The 17,981-nt window shown below is 38.3% G+C and overlaps 1 pseudogene; it reads right to left on the bottom strand.

Annotated features, from left to right (window-relative positions):
• LOC104994567 overlaps positions 1-17,981 on the bottom strand; it is a 181,010-nt pseudogene that overhangs the window by 60,637 nt on the left and 102,392 nt on the right.

Here is a 17,981-nt window from a genome sequence, read left to right as displayed (position 1 = left end):
TTGTAATTACCATCACTAAGTGGTATTTTTATTTAAAGTTGATCTGTTTTTTCTAACCACAAATAGCCACCATTCATTATTGATTTTGCATGTGGAAGACAAATTAAACCTATTTTTGATTTTAAATAAATTCAAGAGGAATATAATATGTTCTTTAATCATTCATTATGCTTGTATTGATATACTGTACTTCAAATTCTTTTTGGAAGCAGATGATGTGTAAATTCATACATAAGTAAACAATGTCATGAAAATCTAGTAGAACCACTGTTAATTGAAAGCTAATTTTGTAAAAAAATAAAACGTCTGCTAAGTTTTAATAGTGTTAACAAATTATTCCTTCAACCAATATTGGTTGTTCTAGTATGTGCCAAGCACCATTCCAGGACAGTTTTTCCTAGACCTTGGATACAAATCAAGATGGGAGATAAATCTTGATGTTCTCAGATTAGTTCTCAAGGCAATTTCAAATCTGTAAGGACAAGGATCACCAGAAGAAATGTCCTTGCTGTATTGAGAGTGGGCCAGATAACAGACAGCATCATTGTCTAATCTGGTGTATATCAAAGAGGGGGGTCTACTGGTAATGCTGAGTTTTGAGTTGGAAGAGCTTCACTATAAATAATGTTTTCTTTGTAGAGATGAGACATACAAGAATCTTACCAAGAGCTAAATGGGTTAAAGCAAAAATATCAAATTATAAGGACAGAAAAGTTTCATTCCTCATGAGTATAAATTCATCTAGCTGAATAAATGCCATATGCCAGAAGTTTTGCTAAATGAGTTGTTTCTGACAAGACCCTGCCATGATCTATTGTCAAAACTCCCTGGCCTTATGGTAATGGGTACCTTGGCTGTCCTTGAACAGGAGATTTAGAAGGAAGACATTTAAGTGGGACTATATTTTCCCAAAGACACACGGTGTCCAGGTTGTCATAGAGCAAGTGAGCAGAAATGTTCTCAAAGCTCATTGACAGGTAGAAATATGATACATTTACTTGAGGCTGCTATGGATCTGTGTGGACAGAGATCTTACTTTACATAGGAGGAGAGACTTAACTAGCAAAATAATTTAAAATCTCACAAGTGATCAGAGTATCATTCTAGAAAATAACAAGTTTTGAGTCATAGAGAGTCCTACAGGCTGTGATGGATCTGGATTAAACAGTTTTGGTTAGACAGAGATGAGGCATTCAGTAGATATTTTCACAGGTATAGACAACAAGTATGTGATAAGAGTGTTTGATAAAATTCTCATTACAGCCTAAATATTAATAGCCAAAATCTGTTTAGAAATGGAATTTTGATATATTTTAACTACTATGTAACTACTTAAAAATTATTTAAGAATATTTTGGCAAAAAATGTAATTACAACTAATTATTATGTAATTATCAGTAAAATCAATCAGGAGTAAAATATTTAAATGTTATATATATTACATAAATAAATGTATACAAAATATACATATATACAATCTGTAATGTTAAATGCTAAAATTTAAAATCAATATCTCTGGGTGTGTGAAGTTATAAACATTTGGTTTTATATTATATTTTACACCATATTTTAAATTTACCTACTCTTAACTGTTACTGATTATTCATAAAATGTCAGTAAATCAATGATTTATTTCTTACAACAGGCAGAATTCTGTCTTTACAAGGCTTTTTTCTCTCTGTATCTAGTAAATGTCCTAGAAATAAACTGCTTTGTATTTAGTATTTAAATGCTAAACAACTTCAGCCACCCAGTATAGACTTACCATGGAAAACAGCCTGCATGGAGTAATATACTTTTTTTTTCAGCAAAGAGACAATTTTTAAGAGTGAAATTTTTATCCTAAACCTTGATATAATCGACAGCCATCAGCAGTTCTCAGGTCAGCAATATCATCTTCCCCTAGGAACTTGCTAGAAAAACAAATTCCCAAACCCAAGTCTGATATTGAGTCAAAAACAGTAAGTGTGGAGCCCAGCAATCTGTGTTTTAACAAACAGTGCAAGAGATTCTAAGCTATGTCAAAGTTTAAGAACCACAATCTGCACTACATTATAGAAATAAAAGTTTCAGCAGCTTCTACCTGTCTAAATTCACGGAAGGAGAATTCAATATAGTTAACTTAGGTCAGATGCTCTTTGAGTGCTAAGGTCTAAACTTTTTTTCTTCCTTCTCCAAATGCATGCCAAATTAAATAAGATAAATTGCTATTCTACTAAATAATTTGTCAGAGAGATTATGAATTTTAAAAACTTTTTCTTTTTTTAAAGCTCTCAGCATCAGGGGCTTTACTCAACTAACCAAAATCAACCACCAGGAACCAACCACCATCACTTTAGCAGAGCATGTAAGGCACTGTTTAATCAGGAAGCATAGGCAGAAATAGAACAAGAAATCAAATACCCAGAAGACTGTCATAGAAGAATCAGAGTACTTAAAATTATGATTAACTCAAACAATTCTCACACTAACTTGTCACACATGAAAATATAAAATATCTTTTGAGCCATTCCAGACAGACTGTGGGTGAGGGTATCAACAAAAGACACACCAACAAGGTAAAGGGGAAGCTCAACAACATTTAGGATAAATAACTGAGCCTTTTTCCTCAGAAAAAATAGCCCACCCCACACCAAAAAAACAAACAAACAAGAAACAGTAGGAATGAATTCCAAAGGAGTGCTGTTGCTCAACACTTAGTACACATTTACACTGGGAGAATGGCTGGTGCTATTCTTGACTTTTTTTTTTTTTTCTTCTTCTTTTTTAACGCAAAAGGTAAAGAACTTTGTTCTTTCAACACCCAAACCAGAGCAGAGAGGCAGAAGTAAACTACAAACGTGGATGGAGTGAGTATATCCACAGTACATGGAGATGGGGTGGAAGGAGGTTTTTTTTGCTGTTGGCAGGAGAGCTAAGCCGTCTTAAGGAACATTCTAGGCTTCTCAGTTTGCCATGAAGGAGTATCGCAAAATACAAGGCCCACCACCTCCCCCTTCTCGTCTTCAACCTACCTTACTGAGAAGCTGTGTGTGTGTCGGCCAGGGGACAGATTTACAGAGCTCTGTGAGTGTCTCTTCTCATCTTGCTGGGTTTGGTCAGGTGCGGGAGCCCAGGTGTTTTTGCTGATGGACTCCAACCAGAATCCCCGGCGTCTTTTAAATTCTTTTCACCTGACTTTCTGTTCTTCTGGGGCGAGGCAAACAGATTGAAGTTTCGCTCTCCCTTATGATGGGGCTGCGTGTCGCACACTGTTTCAAAAGGTGACACTTCTCACTCCTAAAAGTCCACCCACCTCCACAAGGAGGACTCGGCTGGCGCCTCCACGGTAGAGCCTGCAGCAGCGCTCATCAGCGCCGGTCCTGACTCATCCCTGCTCCCCGGCTGTACACCGGAGGCTGAATCCTGCAATCTCTCGGGACTCCAGCGATGTCACTATCACCACGTTCACACATCCAATCTGGTCTCCCCTGACATACTTAAGACAAACCCGTGGAGGCCAGGCCTCTGCCCCAGAATTCTCCATCTGCCAGGTTTTTATAAACTGAGCATCAGGAGGTATGGACTCCTCTTCCCCAGGGTGACATCTTCAACAAAGGACGCAGAGGGGACAGTGATGTTTGGGCTCTCAAAGTCATATAACTGCTGCTCCTAGCTTCCAATTGGTCGTGTCCAGGAAGAAGGTGCAGCCAGTCCGGTTGAGCTGGAAGCTCGGCAAAAACTGGGTCTCAGAGGTGAGCAAGTCCCGGTCCGCCGTGCCTGCTGCGGGCCAGCCTGGAGACCTGGCTCCTTTGAGGTAGGCCCCTCCTTCTCACCATCTTGCGCCAGTAAACTTGCCCAGCCGCTTGCTCTCTAGTTCTTGGCTTCCCTGCAACCCGCCCCCAACACCCCAGTACCTCTGCCTCCGCTGACTCCGCCTACTCCCCCACCACGCCCACTGGAGGTAGGACAGCATGAGCGAAAGCATTCAAACAAATGAAAGTGTTCCTGTGGAACAGGTAAATCCAAGAGGCCAAATGAAACATCAGAACTACAAGGAAATGCGCAGAGAGAACATCTCAGGTGGTCAGTGGCTCAGTCGTGTCTGAATACCGTGTATAAAATGCAAATGTCCAGAGATCTGATAAGGCCATCTTCTACAAAGGTGTGGATGATTTCTGAATTACAAATAGGAACAATGCCAGCATTCTGTGAAGGCCCTTCCAGTTAAGTTCACCTGAAATCCTTTTTTGGAAATTGGCAGAAGCAAGTAATGAATAAATAAATTAAATTTAAATACCAAGTTAAATCAGGTCAACAGAAAAGCCAGAAACTAAAGCAAACTCCAGCAAGTGACAAAATATGTATAAAAGTCAGAAGTGGCTAGAGTCTTTCTCTCTTTTGGAGACTGCATGCCTTAATATTGTAAAGTGCTCTCATTATATCATCAGCACCTGGGGCTCCTTGTTCTATATGAAACACATCTTCTTAAAAATAAAACATTTAATGGGGCATCTCTATCTTTTTTGACTAATTACTGTGTTTCTAGGTGTTTCCTCAATAATTCCTTTAAGCTATAATTAAAACAAATCAATTTACTGCAAGATGATAGAAGTTTCTTGACCGGCTGACTGGGTTAGGCTTAAGAATGTCATCCCCTGGAGGATTTTTTTTTTCCCATTAGGCTTTCCATCATTAACCAGAAAACAATGTAAATTCATAATCTCTTGGCAACAATTTCGATAGCCCACAACTCTCAAGCAAACCTTAAATTTCAGAAGTCATTCTGATTGTGTTTTAATCTACAGAAAAGTGAGTCTTGTTTGTGGTTCAGTTCATTGAGTATTCTGCTAATGAAACTATAATTTCAATGTCCATTTTAGAGAGTTTACTGTTCTTTTTCTTTCCCTTGGAAATCTGACTTGAATACTATTGAATATATTTTTTTCTCCCACAAGAGGGGAAGAGAATGAGTTAGATCAAAGAAACACTATGAAACCTAATATAAATGCTGATAGTGGGCTGTTACTTATAATGGAACGAGCACATCCTAAGTAAAATGTTCAGATACTACCAGACATTCTGTTGCAGGCCCCTTCCACAGCCCCAAAGTGGGCTCGTCCAACACTCAGAAATTTATTGTCCAAGGAGACACCTGGGCTGACAAAGCAAGAGATTTTATCAGGAAAGGGCACCCTGGTGGAGAGCAGTAGGGTAAGGGAGCCCAGGAGAACCACTCTGCCACATGGCTCACAGTTTTATGGTGATGGAATTAGTTTTCAGGTTGTCTTTAGCCAATCATTCTGACTCAGAGTCCTTCCTGTTGGTACATGCCTTGTTCAGCCAAGATGGATGCCAGTGAGAAGGATTCTGGGAAGTGGTCGGACTTGTGGTGTCTCCTTTTACCTCCCGAACTCTTCTGGTTGGTGGTGGCTTATTAGTTCCGTGTTCCTTACCAGAACCTCCTGTTATAAAACAACTCATGCAAATAGTTACTATGGTGCCTGGTCAGAGTGGGCGGTTTCAGTCAGTGTGCTTCCCCTAGCAATTCTGCTCTTCCATTCCACACGGCACCCCATCTTTTTCTCCCATCACCACCTTGTCCCCCAATTACTCCCTCTGGGCTATGCCCTTAACACACTTCTCTCAGCAATCCCATTCCCTCTGCAGTGACAATAGTGTTCTTCTGTTTGAAAATCACTGGCATGGACATCAATGTTGATAACATCTGATATGCACCAATACTGCTTCTAACACCATCATGAGCGACTAAACATTAAATTAAATGCAAAAATGCCTTCTGATTGGAGAAAGGACCACAGTTTTTGTTGTCACTGTCACTATTCAATCATTATCACACTTTTAGTTTATATTTCTGCATTTATTTGTCTGAATATAGAAGAAGCAGCTGATGCTAAAGATCTTTGGCCTTTTACTGGAGAAGTTAAAAGCAGACAGTGTTTGACCTTAGTTTTCCTTTAGTGGAAGAACTAAGTACATCTCTTTACACTCTTGTTCTTTTTATGACTCCAGACTAAAACAATTTGCAAATCCTTTTAATTCTCACTTATGCTAAAGTACAAATTAGAGACCAGACTTGAAAATTCCATAAACAGGCAAAACCAATTAAGCCACATAAGCATAACTTAACTTAGCTTACTTTACAGAACCAACAAAACATACTGACTTCTTGCAAATGCCCCTAAAAGTCATAAACAGAACTTAAGCTATTCCCCTAAATTGGCAAGTGGTGTCCACATTTAAACAATCCCCTGTCAGTAGGGGAGCGCCAGTGCTATCACCTATTACTATACGGTATAAACAGCCCCTGTTTGCAAGCTTTCCTATAGCAATACCTCTGAGCCTCATTCCCATGAGGGTTTGAGAGTTTCCAGTCCAGGAACTGTTTTTATGTGCACAATAAACTATTGCTAATTACTATTTTAATGATATGGTCATTTTAGTCTTGCTATTTCTGGATGTTGGACACTAATAAATGCATTCAGTAATTGACTACTTTATGTCATCTCTGCCAGAGCATGATTTCACTTTGATTTTGCATCTTCAATAATACACTTGCCTTTGCAATCTACTATCTACAGCACAGCAATAATAATTGTTTTAAAATGTTAATTTATGCTCAGAATTCTCTAATTGCTTCTCATCTCTCTCAGGGTAAAAACTCAAGTGTAAATATAGCCTTAAAGATCTCTCCCAGTAATCTCTCAACGATTTGAATTTCTCTATACCTCACTCCCCTCATGCACTCAGCTTCTTTCCAGGATACATCAGACCTGATACATTAATTTTTCCATGATTTTAGAAGAAATTAAATAGTAAAAATTTTATGAGTCCCTAAAAAATGTTGTGGGCTCCAGGCACTCTGCCTCAAGGGCCTGGTGGCCAGGAGAGCCCTGCTCCTTAAGCTTTCTGAGGAAATTACCCTATACTTGTCAAGGAATATCTGGAACTTGATTTTTTCAAATAGCCTAGGTGTGTTGTAAGGAATACTTTTTATAATTTAAATGGGTTTTAAGATGAACTGTCAGGTAGGAACATGTGAGTGAAATGGGTTCCAAGGAGCCATGAGAGAGTGAAGACTATGGGCAAGTGCCTTTATTGTGGGGCAGAGTGAAATATACAAGGAAGCGGCATGAGGGGATTTCATGGGCCTATGTGAATGTCAGGAGGTCAAAGTCAGGGAGAGTGAGAAGGGGAACTTATCACAGTGCTGCACCTGGTTACCTGGGCAGGGTGCTCACCAGATGTTCACTGGGATACTGAAGCATCAGGAAATAGGAACATTTAAAACTTTATACTACGTGAGATTAATTTCTACCTATGTCCTCTCCCAAAGCTCTTCCTTGCCCTTACTATAAAAATATTCCAAACTCCCACATTCCTTATGCTCCTCGCTCATCTTTTTTTTTTTTTATCTGTATTGCATTTTTTAAGATCTGATATATTTTATTTGCTTGTTTATTTTGTTAAGTATCTCCTCCAACAAGAATGTTACATGAAAAATGTTTTATGCATTGCTTTTTTTCAAGCTCCTTAAAGTATCGTCTGAAATAAGCCTAGCCTGTAATAGATACTCAAAACATAAAGCTGGTAAAACTGAATGCAACTGGAAAGGGTAAGGTTGTTTCTTAGAGAATTAAAAAAATTACTTGTCATACTACTTAGAAGCTGCACTTTAGGCATTTTTACAGATAAAATTGATTTCATCATTGTATTTATGCTACTGCTACTAAGTTGCTTCAGTCGTGTCCGACTCTGTGTGACCCCATAGACGGCAGCCTACCAGGTTCCCCATCCCTGGGATTCTCCAGGCGAGAACACTGGAGTGGGTTGCCATTTCCTTCTCCAATGCATGAAAGTGAAAAGTGAAGGTGAAGTCACTCAGTCATGTCTGTCTGTTAGCGACCCCATGGACTGCAGCCCACCAGACTCCTTCATCTATGGGATTTTCCAGGCAAGAGTACAGGAGTGGGATGCCATCGCCTTCTCCAGTATTTATGCTAGTATATAGAAAAACAATTTTTTTTTTTTTTTTATACATTGATATTTATCCTGCAAATCTGCTGAACTCATACATAACTTCTAACAAATGTTTATGGGTTTTAAGGAGTTTTTGTATATGAGATCATACATAGATCTCATTGTATTTCTATAATAGTTTTACTTCTTCCTTTCCAATCTAGACCATTTTTCTATTTCTTGTCTAATTGCGCTGCTTAGTAAATCCAGCTGTGTACTGAAGTGACAGGAGAGTACATTTTTGTCCCATTCCTGATCTTAGGGGCAATATATTCAGTCTTTCCCATATTGCTAGCTGTGGTTTTCTCATACATTATTTTATCAGGATGAAATTAATTTCTATTTCTATTTTGTTGAATCTTTTTTTTTTTTTTAGAGGTGTATATTTTGTCAAAATTTGTTTCTGAGTCTATCTAGAGGATTATGCAGATTTTTGTCCTATAGTGCATTACATTGATTTTCATATGCTAACCAAACCTTACATTTCTGGGAGAAACTTCACTTTGTCATGTTGTATAATCCTTTTTATATGTTGCTAGATTTACTTTGCTAGTATTGTGTTGAAGATTTTTATGTCTAAAAAATACTGACTATAATTTTGGGTTTTTGTCTGACTTTGGTAGAGGTTACATATGGATCTCTTAGATTCCATGGGAAAGTGACCCTCCTGTACTTTTTGGAAAAGTCTGAGAAGGTTTGTTATTAATTCTTCAATAAACATTTGGTAGAATTCACTAATTAAGCTGTCCATGCCTGAGCTTTACTTTCTTGGAAGTTTTTAAATTATCAGTTCAATTGCTTTACTTGTTAGATCTAATTAGATTACCTTTCAGGTTGTCAGTTTTTATAGTTTGTGTCTTAACAAGAATTTATCCATTTTATCTAAGTTATCTAATTTGTTAGTATACTTTAACACCCTCTTCCAACAACACAAGAGAAGACTCTACACATGGATATCACCATATGGTTAATACCGAAATCAGATTGACTATATTCTTTGCAGCCAATGATGGAGAAGCCCTATACAGTCAGCAAAAACAAGACTGAGAGCTGACTGTGGCTCAGATCATGAACTCCTTATTGCCAAATTCAGACTTAAATTGAAGAAAGTAGGGAAAACCACTAGACCATTCAGGTATAACCTAAATCAAATACCTTATGATTATACAGCGGAAGTGACAAATAGATTCAAGGGATTAGATCTGATAGAGTGCCTGAAGTACTATGGATGGAGGTTCGCGACATTGTACAGGAGGCAGGGATCAACACCATTCCCAAGAAAAAGAAGTGCAAAAAGGCAAAATGGTTGTCTGAGGAGGCCTTAAAAATATCTGAGAAAGGAAGGGAAGCTAAAGGCAAAGGAGAAAAGGAAAGATATACCCATTTGAATGCAGAATTTCAAAGAACAGCAAGGAGAGATAAGAAAGCATTCCTCAGTGATCAGTGCAAAGAAATAGAGGAAAACAATGGAATGGAAAAGACTAGAGATCTCTTCAAGAAAATTAGAGATACCAAGGGAATATTTCATGCAGAGATGGGCACAATAAAGGACAGAAACGGTATGGACCTAACAGAAGCAGAAGATATTAAGAGGTGGCAAGAGTACACAGAAGAACTGTACAGAAAAGATCTTCATGACCCAGATAACCATGATAGTGTGATCACTCACCTACAGCCAGACATCCTGGAATGGGAAGTCAAGTGGGCCTTAGGAAGCTTCACTATGAACAAAGTTAGTTGAGGTGATGGAATTCCAGTTGAGCTATTTCAAATTCTAAAAGACGATGATGTGAAAATGCTGCACTCAATATGCCACCAAATTTGGAAACCTCAGCAGTGGCCACAGGACTGGAAAAGATCAGGTTTTATTCCAATCCGAAAGAAGGGCAATGCCCAAGAATGTTCAAACTACCATACAATCTCACTCATCTCACACGCTAGCAAAGTAATGATCAAAATTCTCCAAGCCAGACTTCAATAGTATGTGAACTGTAAATTTCCAGATGTTCAAGCTCGATTTAGAAAAGGCAGAGGAACCAGAGATCAAATTGCCAACATCTGTTGGATCATCAAAAAAGCAATAGAGTTCCAGAAAAACATCTACTTCTGATGTATTGACTATGCCAAAGCCTTTGACTGTGTGGATCACAACAAACTGTGGAAAATTCTGAAAGAGATGGGAATACCAGACCACCTCTTCATGCAGGTTAAGAAACAACAGTTAGAACTGGACATGGAAAAACAGACTGTTTCCAAATCCAGAAAGGAGTATGTCAAGGCTGTATATTGTTACCCTGCTTATTTATCTCACATGCAGAGTACATCATGTGAAATGCTGGGCTGGATGAAGCATAAGCTGGAATTGAGATTTCTGGGAGAAATATCAGTAACCTCAGATATGCAGATGACACCACCCTTATGGCAGAAAGAGAAGAAGAAATAAGAACCTCTTGATGAAAGTGAAAGAGAAGAGTGAAAAAGGTGGCTTGAAACTCAACATTAAGAAACTAAGATCATGGCATCCAGTCCCATCACTTCATGGCAAATAGATGGGGAAACAATGGAAACAGTGATAGACTTTATTTTGTTGGGCTCCAAAATCACTGCAGATGGTGACTGCAGCCATGAAATTGAGATGCTTGCTCCTTGGAAGAAAAGCTATGACCAACCTAGACAGCATATTAAAAAGCAGAGACATTACTTTGCCAACAAAAGTCTGTCTAATCAAAGCTATGGTTTTTCCAGTTGTCATGTATGGACGTGAGAGTTGGCCCATAAAGAAGGCTGAGAGCCAAAGAATTATTGCTTTCAAACTGTGGTGCTGGAGAAGACTCTTGAGAGTCCCTTGGACTGCAAGGAGATCCAACCAGTCCATCCTAAGGGAAATCAGTCCTGAATATTCATTGGAAGGACTGATGCTGAAGCTGAAACTCCAGTGCTTTGGCCACCTCATGTGAAGAACTGACCTCATTGAAGAAAACCCTAAGGCTTGGAAAGACTGAAGACAGGAGGAGAAGGGGACAGCAGATGGTTGGATGGCATCACCAACTCTATGGACATGAGTTTGAGTAAGCTCAGGGAGTTGGTGATAGACAGGGAAACCTGGCCTGCTGCAGTCCATGTTGTCACAAAGGATTGAACACGACTGAGTGACTGAACTGAATTAAACTCAATATTATCCCCTTATTTTCATAGCATTCTTTGTTTCTATATTAGTAATAGGTTTTCCTCTTGCATTCCTGACTTTAAATATTTAGCCTTGTTCTCCCTTGCTTTTTTGCTCTTTTGCTATCTCACTATCTTTGCTTAGTAAAGCCAGGTAAAGTTTTATCAATTTATTAATCTTTTAAAAAATAGATCAGTTTTGTTGCTTTTCTGAGCACTATTTCTCTATTTCTATTTCATTAGTTCCCATTCTAATATTTTTAATTATTTCCTTCTGTTTGCTTTAAATTTAGTTTGTTCTTTTTTTTAGTTTACTGATTTGACATCTTTCTTTTTTAATATAGGCATGTGTTTTCCAGAAGAGGAAAGATGTCACATGAAGGAAGGTAGATTTTAGTCACTGAAACTTGGATTATTATTTAATTCCAGGATTTAGTAAGACATCTAAGTTAGATAAGTTGCTTGACCTCTGTGAAGCTTGGTTTCCTTATGTGTAAAACAGAAATTGTAATTCATATCTTTAATTTTTGTGACAGAAATCATGAATGATGTAGACTTTCTGACATGGTACGTGGGAGAAACAAATTTTCAATACATTTTTATATAGTATTTATGGCAGCAGATTCACTTATTTGTTATCAGGACAAAAACAGATTTAAGAACATCTGTATCAGAGGAGAAATACACATTTAAGATACATACACATAAGAGAAGAGATAGCATTCATCATACTCATAGTGTGTGAGTATGAGAGATTTTTTATGAGAGACAAAAATCATATACCTAGAAGAGAACCAAATAAATATACTGCATGTGGTAATTCAAATTCTCAAATAACCAAAATATGCATGTGTCCTATTACTGTCATGACAAGGAATATGAAAGTCATATCAGTCTACTTTTTTTAGAAGGGGTATCATGAAATCATTAAAGAGTTCTACTCTTCAGTGCATATTTCCAAAAGCAATTCTTTTGGCATATGATAAAATGCCAAAATGTGTTTCATTTTTTCTCTTTGATAAATAAACACAATATATCTTTGATAAATGAGCTATGTAAGCATTATATGCACATCATTTTTATTTTTTAATAGTTCAGAATACTAAAAGCAATAGCAGAATGCTGGAGACACCAATAAATTTTGAGTAGCTGAGTACTCAAATTGTGTGCTTGGTACCTAACATTTTAAAATAAATATAGTACATATATAAAAGTAGGGAAAATAAAGAATTTTATTGGCCTCAGTAGAGAAGTAAGTATGGTTTCTCATCATCTAAGACTTTCTAAATTTTTTTAAGTAAAGAAAGTGCGTTAGAATATTTCTATAAATATCACATATTTTAAATTGAATGAAAGGCATCTGCATCAAAATGTACTTTCCCCCACACAAAAAAAAGAAATTGGGGATTACTTATTACTTAACATTGTAGATTGGCTGAGAATTTTTTTGGCAGCAGGAGAAAGATGACAATCATAGACATTTAGATTTTAAGATTAAAAAGTAGTATAATTACTAAGTATTACTACACTAAATACAGTAGATTTTTTTCATTTTGATGTGTTTTATTTTTAATATACTCACATGAAAGACTTAATGATTGCATACCCCAGAATGTACAATATTAAATGATGTTAAATCATTAAATCCAATACATGTAAGATGTCAAAATTTTTAATATTTGACCTCTTGAGTTCTATTTCTCAGCTACATTCTGAAATAGAAGCTTTAGTTTTTGTGTCAAAAGGAACAATTACATAATTAGATGAGAGTTCAATTAATTAATTGTGTTTCCTAATGAAAGAGTTGTCAGCTTCTTAAATGAAAATATATTGATATGATGGGAATTAGAGTATTCATGTAATTAAAATAGGAAGTATTGTTTTTAGCAGCTATTAAGTATCATGCCATGCCCTTAAGTAATACTGTGCTGACTAGCCTATTAAAATAGAAGCAACAGAGTAGAAAAATAATATGATTGAAAAATACCTCATATTAGTGTACAGTTGTATTTCACTGGAATTTATTTTTTCAATATATATCTATACAAATCCCACCATACTAGCTTTTTATTCATACTAGTGGAAATGCACTATAAGTGATACACTACTTCATTCTTCTATTGTTTATTTTTCTGTTATGGCATTTAATACCAAGATAAATGTAAACCATGAATTTGAATATATATCATGTTTTTTTATATTTTTTACAAAGCCTAGTGTATTTGCCTGACGAATTTCTGTGGCCTTTCTGGTAACAATACTCTGGTTCTCTTTCCCATTTTCATTTCGAATGGATTGAATGGTGCTTGAAACACCCCTCATCTCCAGACATGAGCAACATACCACGTGGCTAATCAGCACATTTCATTATGCTGGTCTTGGTGATTAGGTCAGATGGTGCTGGGTTATCCAGTCTAAACCAAATCAGATTCCATCCCCAAATTTTGCTTCTTTCTTTCCCTGAGTTTGGTACATTGTTACAGATAAGTCTGGAGCCACTGCTGCCTATTTATGCCAGCATAAATATAATGGAAGCATGCCTGAAAAGTAAGCCACAGGAAAAGAAAGCAAGTCCTAGGATCTGGATACAGACAGACATGGTGAAAGCCAGGCTGTTCTCTGAATTTCTAATTAAATAAATCAATAAATTATCGCTTTTGTTTAAGCCAATTTAAGTTGATGTTCTGTCCAAATATAAGTATCCTCACTAATACAGGAAGGATAGAAAATTCTTTCATATGCAACAAACTAGAGCACAAAAAAATGTCTAGAAAAACATTCTGCTCTACTATCTTGGCACATGCAGTATGCCTGTGGCATCTATATTTGTTCTAAGATAAAGTATATTAAAATAAATAATCTTACTTATATAAGCTTCATAAATTAATCTATACACATGTATCTCTCAGCTTTATTTTTATGGGGATACATTTATTGGGGGAAGGGCAAGGAGGTCAGCCAGTACAAATATTAAAAATCATAAAGAACCTGATTTCCTCACAAATCTAATGAAGACTTTTGGATCTTCTGATTTTTCACTTTCCTTTCATCCCTTATGTGCTAAATCACTTCAGTTGTGTCCAACTCTTTGGGATCATATGGACCGTATAGCCTGCCAGGCTCCTCTGTCCATGGCAAGAATACTGGAATGGTTGCCATTCCCTTCTCCAGGAGATTTTCCCAACCCAGGGATTGAACCTGCATCTCTTATGCCTCCTACATTGGCAGGCAGGTATCCTTACCACAAGCACCATCTGGGAAGCCCTTTCATTCCTAAATAAGACTAACAAATATATTTGTGCTTTTAAGCAATGGGTTTTGCCTATCTAGTTGTAAATGTTCCAAAACTACCTGGCTACTTCTTTTTGAGAGTTTTTAATTTTTGCAATCATCTCATCATACATTTTATGAAATGATTTTGTACTTAGAAGTTATTGTATCATTCTAAATAGACACACACGTGCATGGAAAAATGCTCAACATCACTAATTATTAGGGAAATGCAAATTAAAACTACAATGAGGTATCACATCACATCAGTCAGAATGGCCATCATCAAATGTCCATAAATAATAAATGCTGGAGAGGGTGTAGCGAAAAAGGAACCCTCATGCAATGTTGATGGGAATGCAAATTGGTAAAGCCACTGTGGAGAACAGTATGGCAACTCCTTACAAAACTGAAAGTAGAGATACCATATGATCCTGCAATCTCACTCCTGGGTATATATCTGGGGAAAATTCTAATTTGAAAAGATGCATGCACTCCAATGATAATCTAATATGGTGCAGTAGAAGGACATGCATTTATGTTCTCCTGAGAGAACACCAAAATCAAAACTGGTTGCTGAACAACCATGGACAGGAGAATGTCAGATCCCACCAAAAAAAATACCCCACATCCAAAAGCAAAGGAGAAACCCCAACAAGGTTGTAGGAAGGACACAGTCATGTTTAAAATCAAATTTCAGACACACCAGAGATACTCGGAGGGTGGAAACAAAACATTGTGCACACCAGGACCCAGGGAAAAGAAGCAGTCACTTCCACAAGAGACTGAACCAGACCTGCCTTTAAGTATTTGAGTGTCTCCTGTGGAGGCACAGGTCAGCAGTGGCATGCCGCAGGGACAGGGGCTCTGGCTGCAGGCCTGGGAAGCATGGCCTGTGGCATAAGTCCTTTTGGAGGAGGTATCCATAAGCTCCACTATGGAGCTGCTGAGGAGACAAACTGGAAACAATTATACCAAAGCAGTTCTCACACTGTTGCAAAAATTCTAGGGCCCACAACAGATATCCCAACCTGGGGATTCAGCAAAGGGACTGACAATCCTCAGGGAATTTGACTTTGAAGAACAGTAGGATTTGATTACAGAACCTCCCCTGGACTGGGGAAACAGACTCTTGGAGGGCACAACAAAGCCTGGGGCACACCAGGACCCAGGAGAAAGGAGCAATGACCCCATAAGAGACTGAGCCAGACTTGCCTGTGGGTGTCTGGGAGTCTCCGACAGAGGCATGGGTCAATAGTGCTGTGCCACAGGGTCATGGGCACTGACTACAATAGTTGTGTGCTGGCATAAGTCCTTTTGAAGGCAAAACTACAGGGAAGGAACACAACCCCATTCATCAGCAGAAGACTGGATTAAAGATTGACTAAGAATGGCCTTGCCCAACAGAGAAAACCCAGTTTTTCCCACAGCCAGTCCCTCCCACCAGGAAGCTTCCATAAGCCTCTTATCATCATCCATCAGAGGGGAGACAAAAGGAAAACCACAATCACAGAAAACTGACCAATGGATCAGATGGATCATAGCCTTGTCTAACTCAATGAAACTATGAGCCATTCTGTGTAGGACTTCTCAAGATGGATGGATCATGGTGGAGACTTCTCACAAAATGTGATCCTCTTAGAAGGGAATGGCAAGCCATTTCAGCATTCTTACCTTGATAACCCCATGAACAGTATGAAAAGGCAAAATGATATGACATAGAGAGATGAACTCCCCAGGGTGGTAGGTGCACAATATGCTACTGGAGAAGAGCAGAGAAATAGCTCCAGAAGTAATGAAGAGGCTGAGCCAGAGGAAACAACACCCAGTTGTGGGTGTGACTCTTGATGGAAGTAAAATCTGATGCTGTAAAGAACAATATTGCATAGGAACCTGGAATGTTAGGTCTATGAATCAAGGTAAATTGGAAGTGGTCAAATAGGAGATGGCAGGAGTGAACATTGACATTTGAGGAATCAGTGAACTAGAATGGACTAGAATGGACTAGAATGGGCAAATTTAATTCAGATGACCATTGTATCTACTACTGTGGGCAAGAATCCCTTAGAAGAAAATGGAGTAGCCACAGAGTCAACAGAAGACATTGAAATGCACTACTTGGATGCAATCTCAAAAATGACAGAATGATCTCTTCATTTCCAAGGCAAAAAATTCACTTTCACAACAATCCAAGTCTATGCCCCAACCACTAATGCCAAAGAAGCTGAAGTTGAACAGTTCTATGATGACCTACAAGACCTTCTAGGACTAACACCAAAAAAAAGATGTCCTTTTCATTACAGGGGACTGGAATGCAAAAGTAGGAGGTAAAGAGATACCTGGAGTAATAGGCAAGTTTAGTCTTGGAGTACAAAATGAAGCAGGGCAAAGGCTACAGAGTTTTGCCAGAGATTGCACTGGTCACAGCAAACACCCTCTTCCAAAAACACAAGAGATGACTCTACACTTGGACATCACCAGATGGTCAATACCAAAATCAGAATGATAATATCCTTTGCAACTGAAGATGGAGAAGTTCTAATGGTCAGCAAAAATAAGACCAGGACCTAACCCTGGCTCAGGATCAAACTCCATATTGAAAAATTCAGACTTATATTGAAGAAAGTAGGGAAAACTACTAGGCTATCCAGTTCCAGTTCCAGTTCAGTCATTCAGTCATGTCCGACTCTTTGCGACCCAATGAATTGCAGCACTCCAGGCCTCCCTGTCCATCACCAACTCCCAGAGTTCACTCAAACTCACGTCCATTGAGTCAGTGAACCATCCAGCCATCTCATCCTCTGTCATCCCCTTCTCCTCCTGCCCCCAATCCCTCCCAGCATCAGGGTCTTTTCCAGTGAGCCCACTCTTCGCATGAGGTGGCCAAAGTATTGGAGTTTCAGCTTTAGCATCAGTCCTTCCAATGAACACACAGGGCTGATCTCCTTTAGAATGGACTGGTTGGATCTCCTTGAAGTCCAAGGGGCTCTCAAGAGTCGTCTCCAACACCATAATCAAAAGCATCAATTCTTCGGTGCTCAGCTTTCTTCACAGTCCAACTCTCACATCCATACATGACCACTGGAAAAACCATAGCCTTGACTAGACAGACCTTTGTTGGCAAAGTAATGTCTCTGCTTTTCAATATGCTATCTAGGTTGGTCATAATTTTCCTTCAAAGCAGTAAGTGTCTTTTAATTTCATGGCTGCAATCACCATATGCAGTGACTTTGGAGCCCAGAAAAATAAAGTCTGACACTGTTTCCACTGTTTCCCCATCTATTTCCCATGAAGTAATGGTACCGGATGCCATGATCTTCATTTTATGAATGTTGAGCTCTAAGCCAACTTTTTCACTCTCCTCTTTCCCTTTCATCAAGAGACTTTTTAGTTCCTCTTCACTTTCTGCCATAATGGTGGTGTCATCTGCATATCTGAGTTTATTGATATTTCTCTTGGCAATCTTGATTCCAGCTTTTGCTTCTTCCAGCCCAGTGTTTCTCATGATGTACTCTGCATAGAAGTTA

The sequence above is a fragment of the Bison bison genome, unplaced genomic scaffold (assembly GCF_000754665.1).
Source record: "Bison bison bison isolate TAMUID 2011002044 unplaced genomic scaffold, Bison_UMD1.0 scf7180017864260, whole genome shotgun sequence".
Lineage (NCBI taxonomy): Eukaryota > Metazoa > Chordata > Mammalia > Artiodactyla > Bovidae > Bison > Bison bison.
The sequence above is the reverse complement of the archived record's forward strand: the minus strand, read 5'-3'. Positions and strand labels throughout refer to the sequence as shown.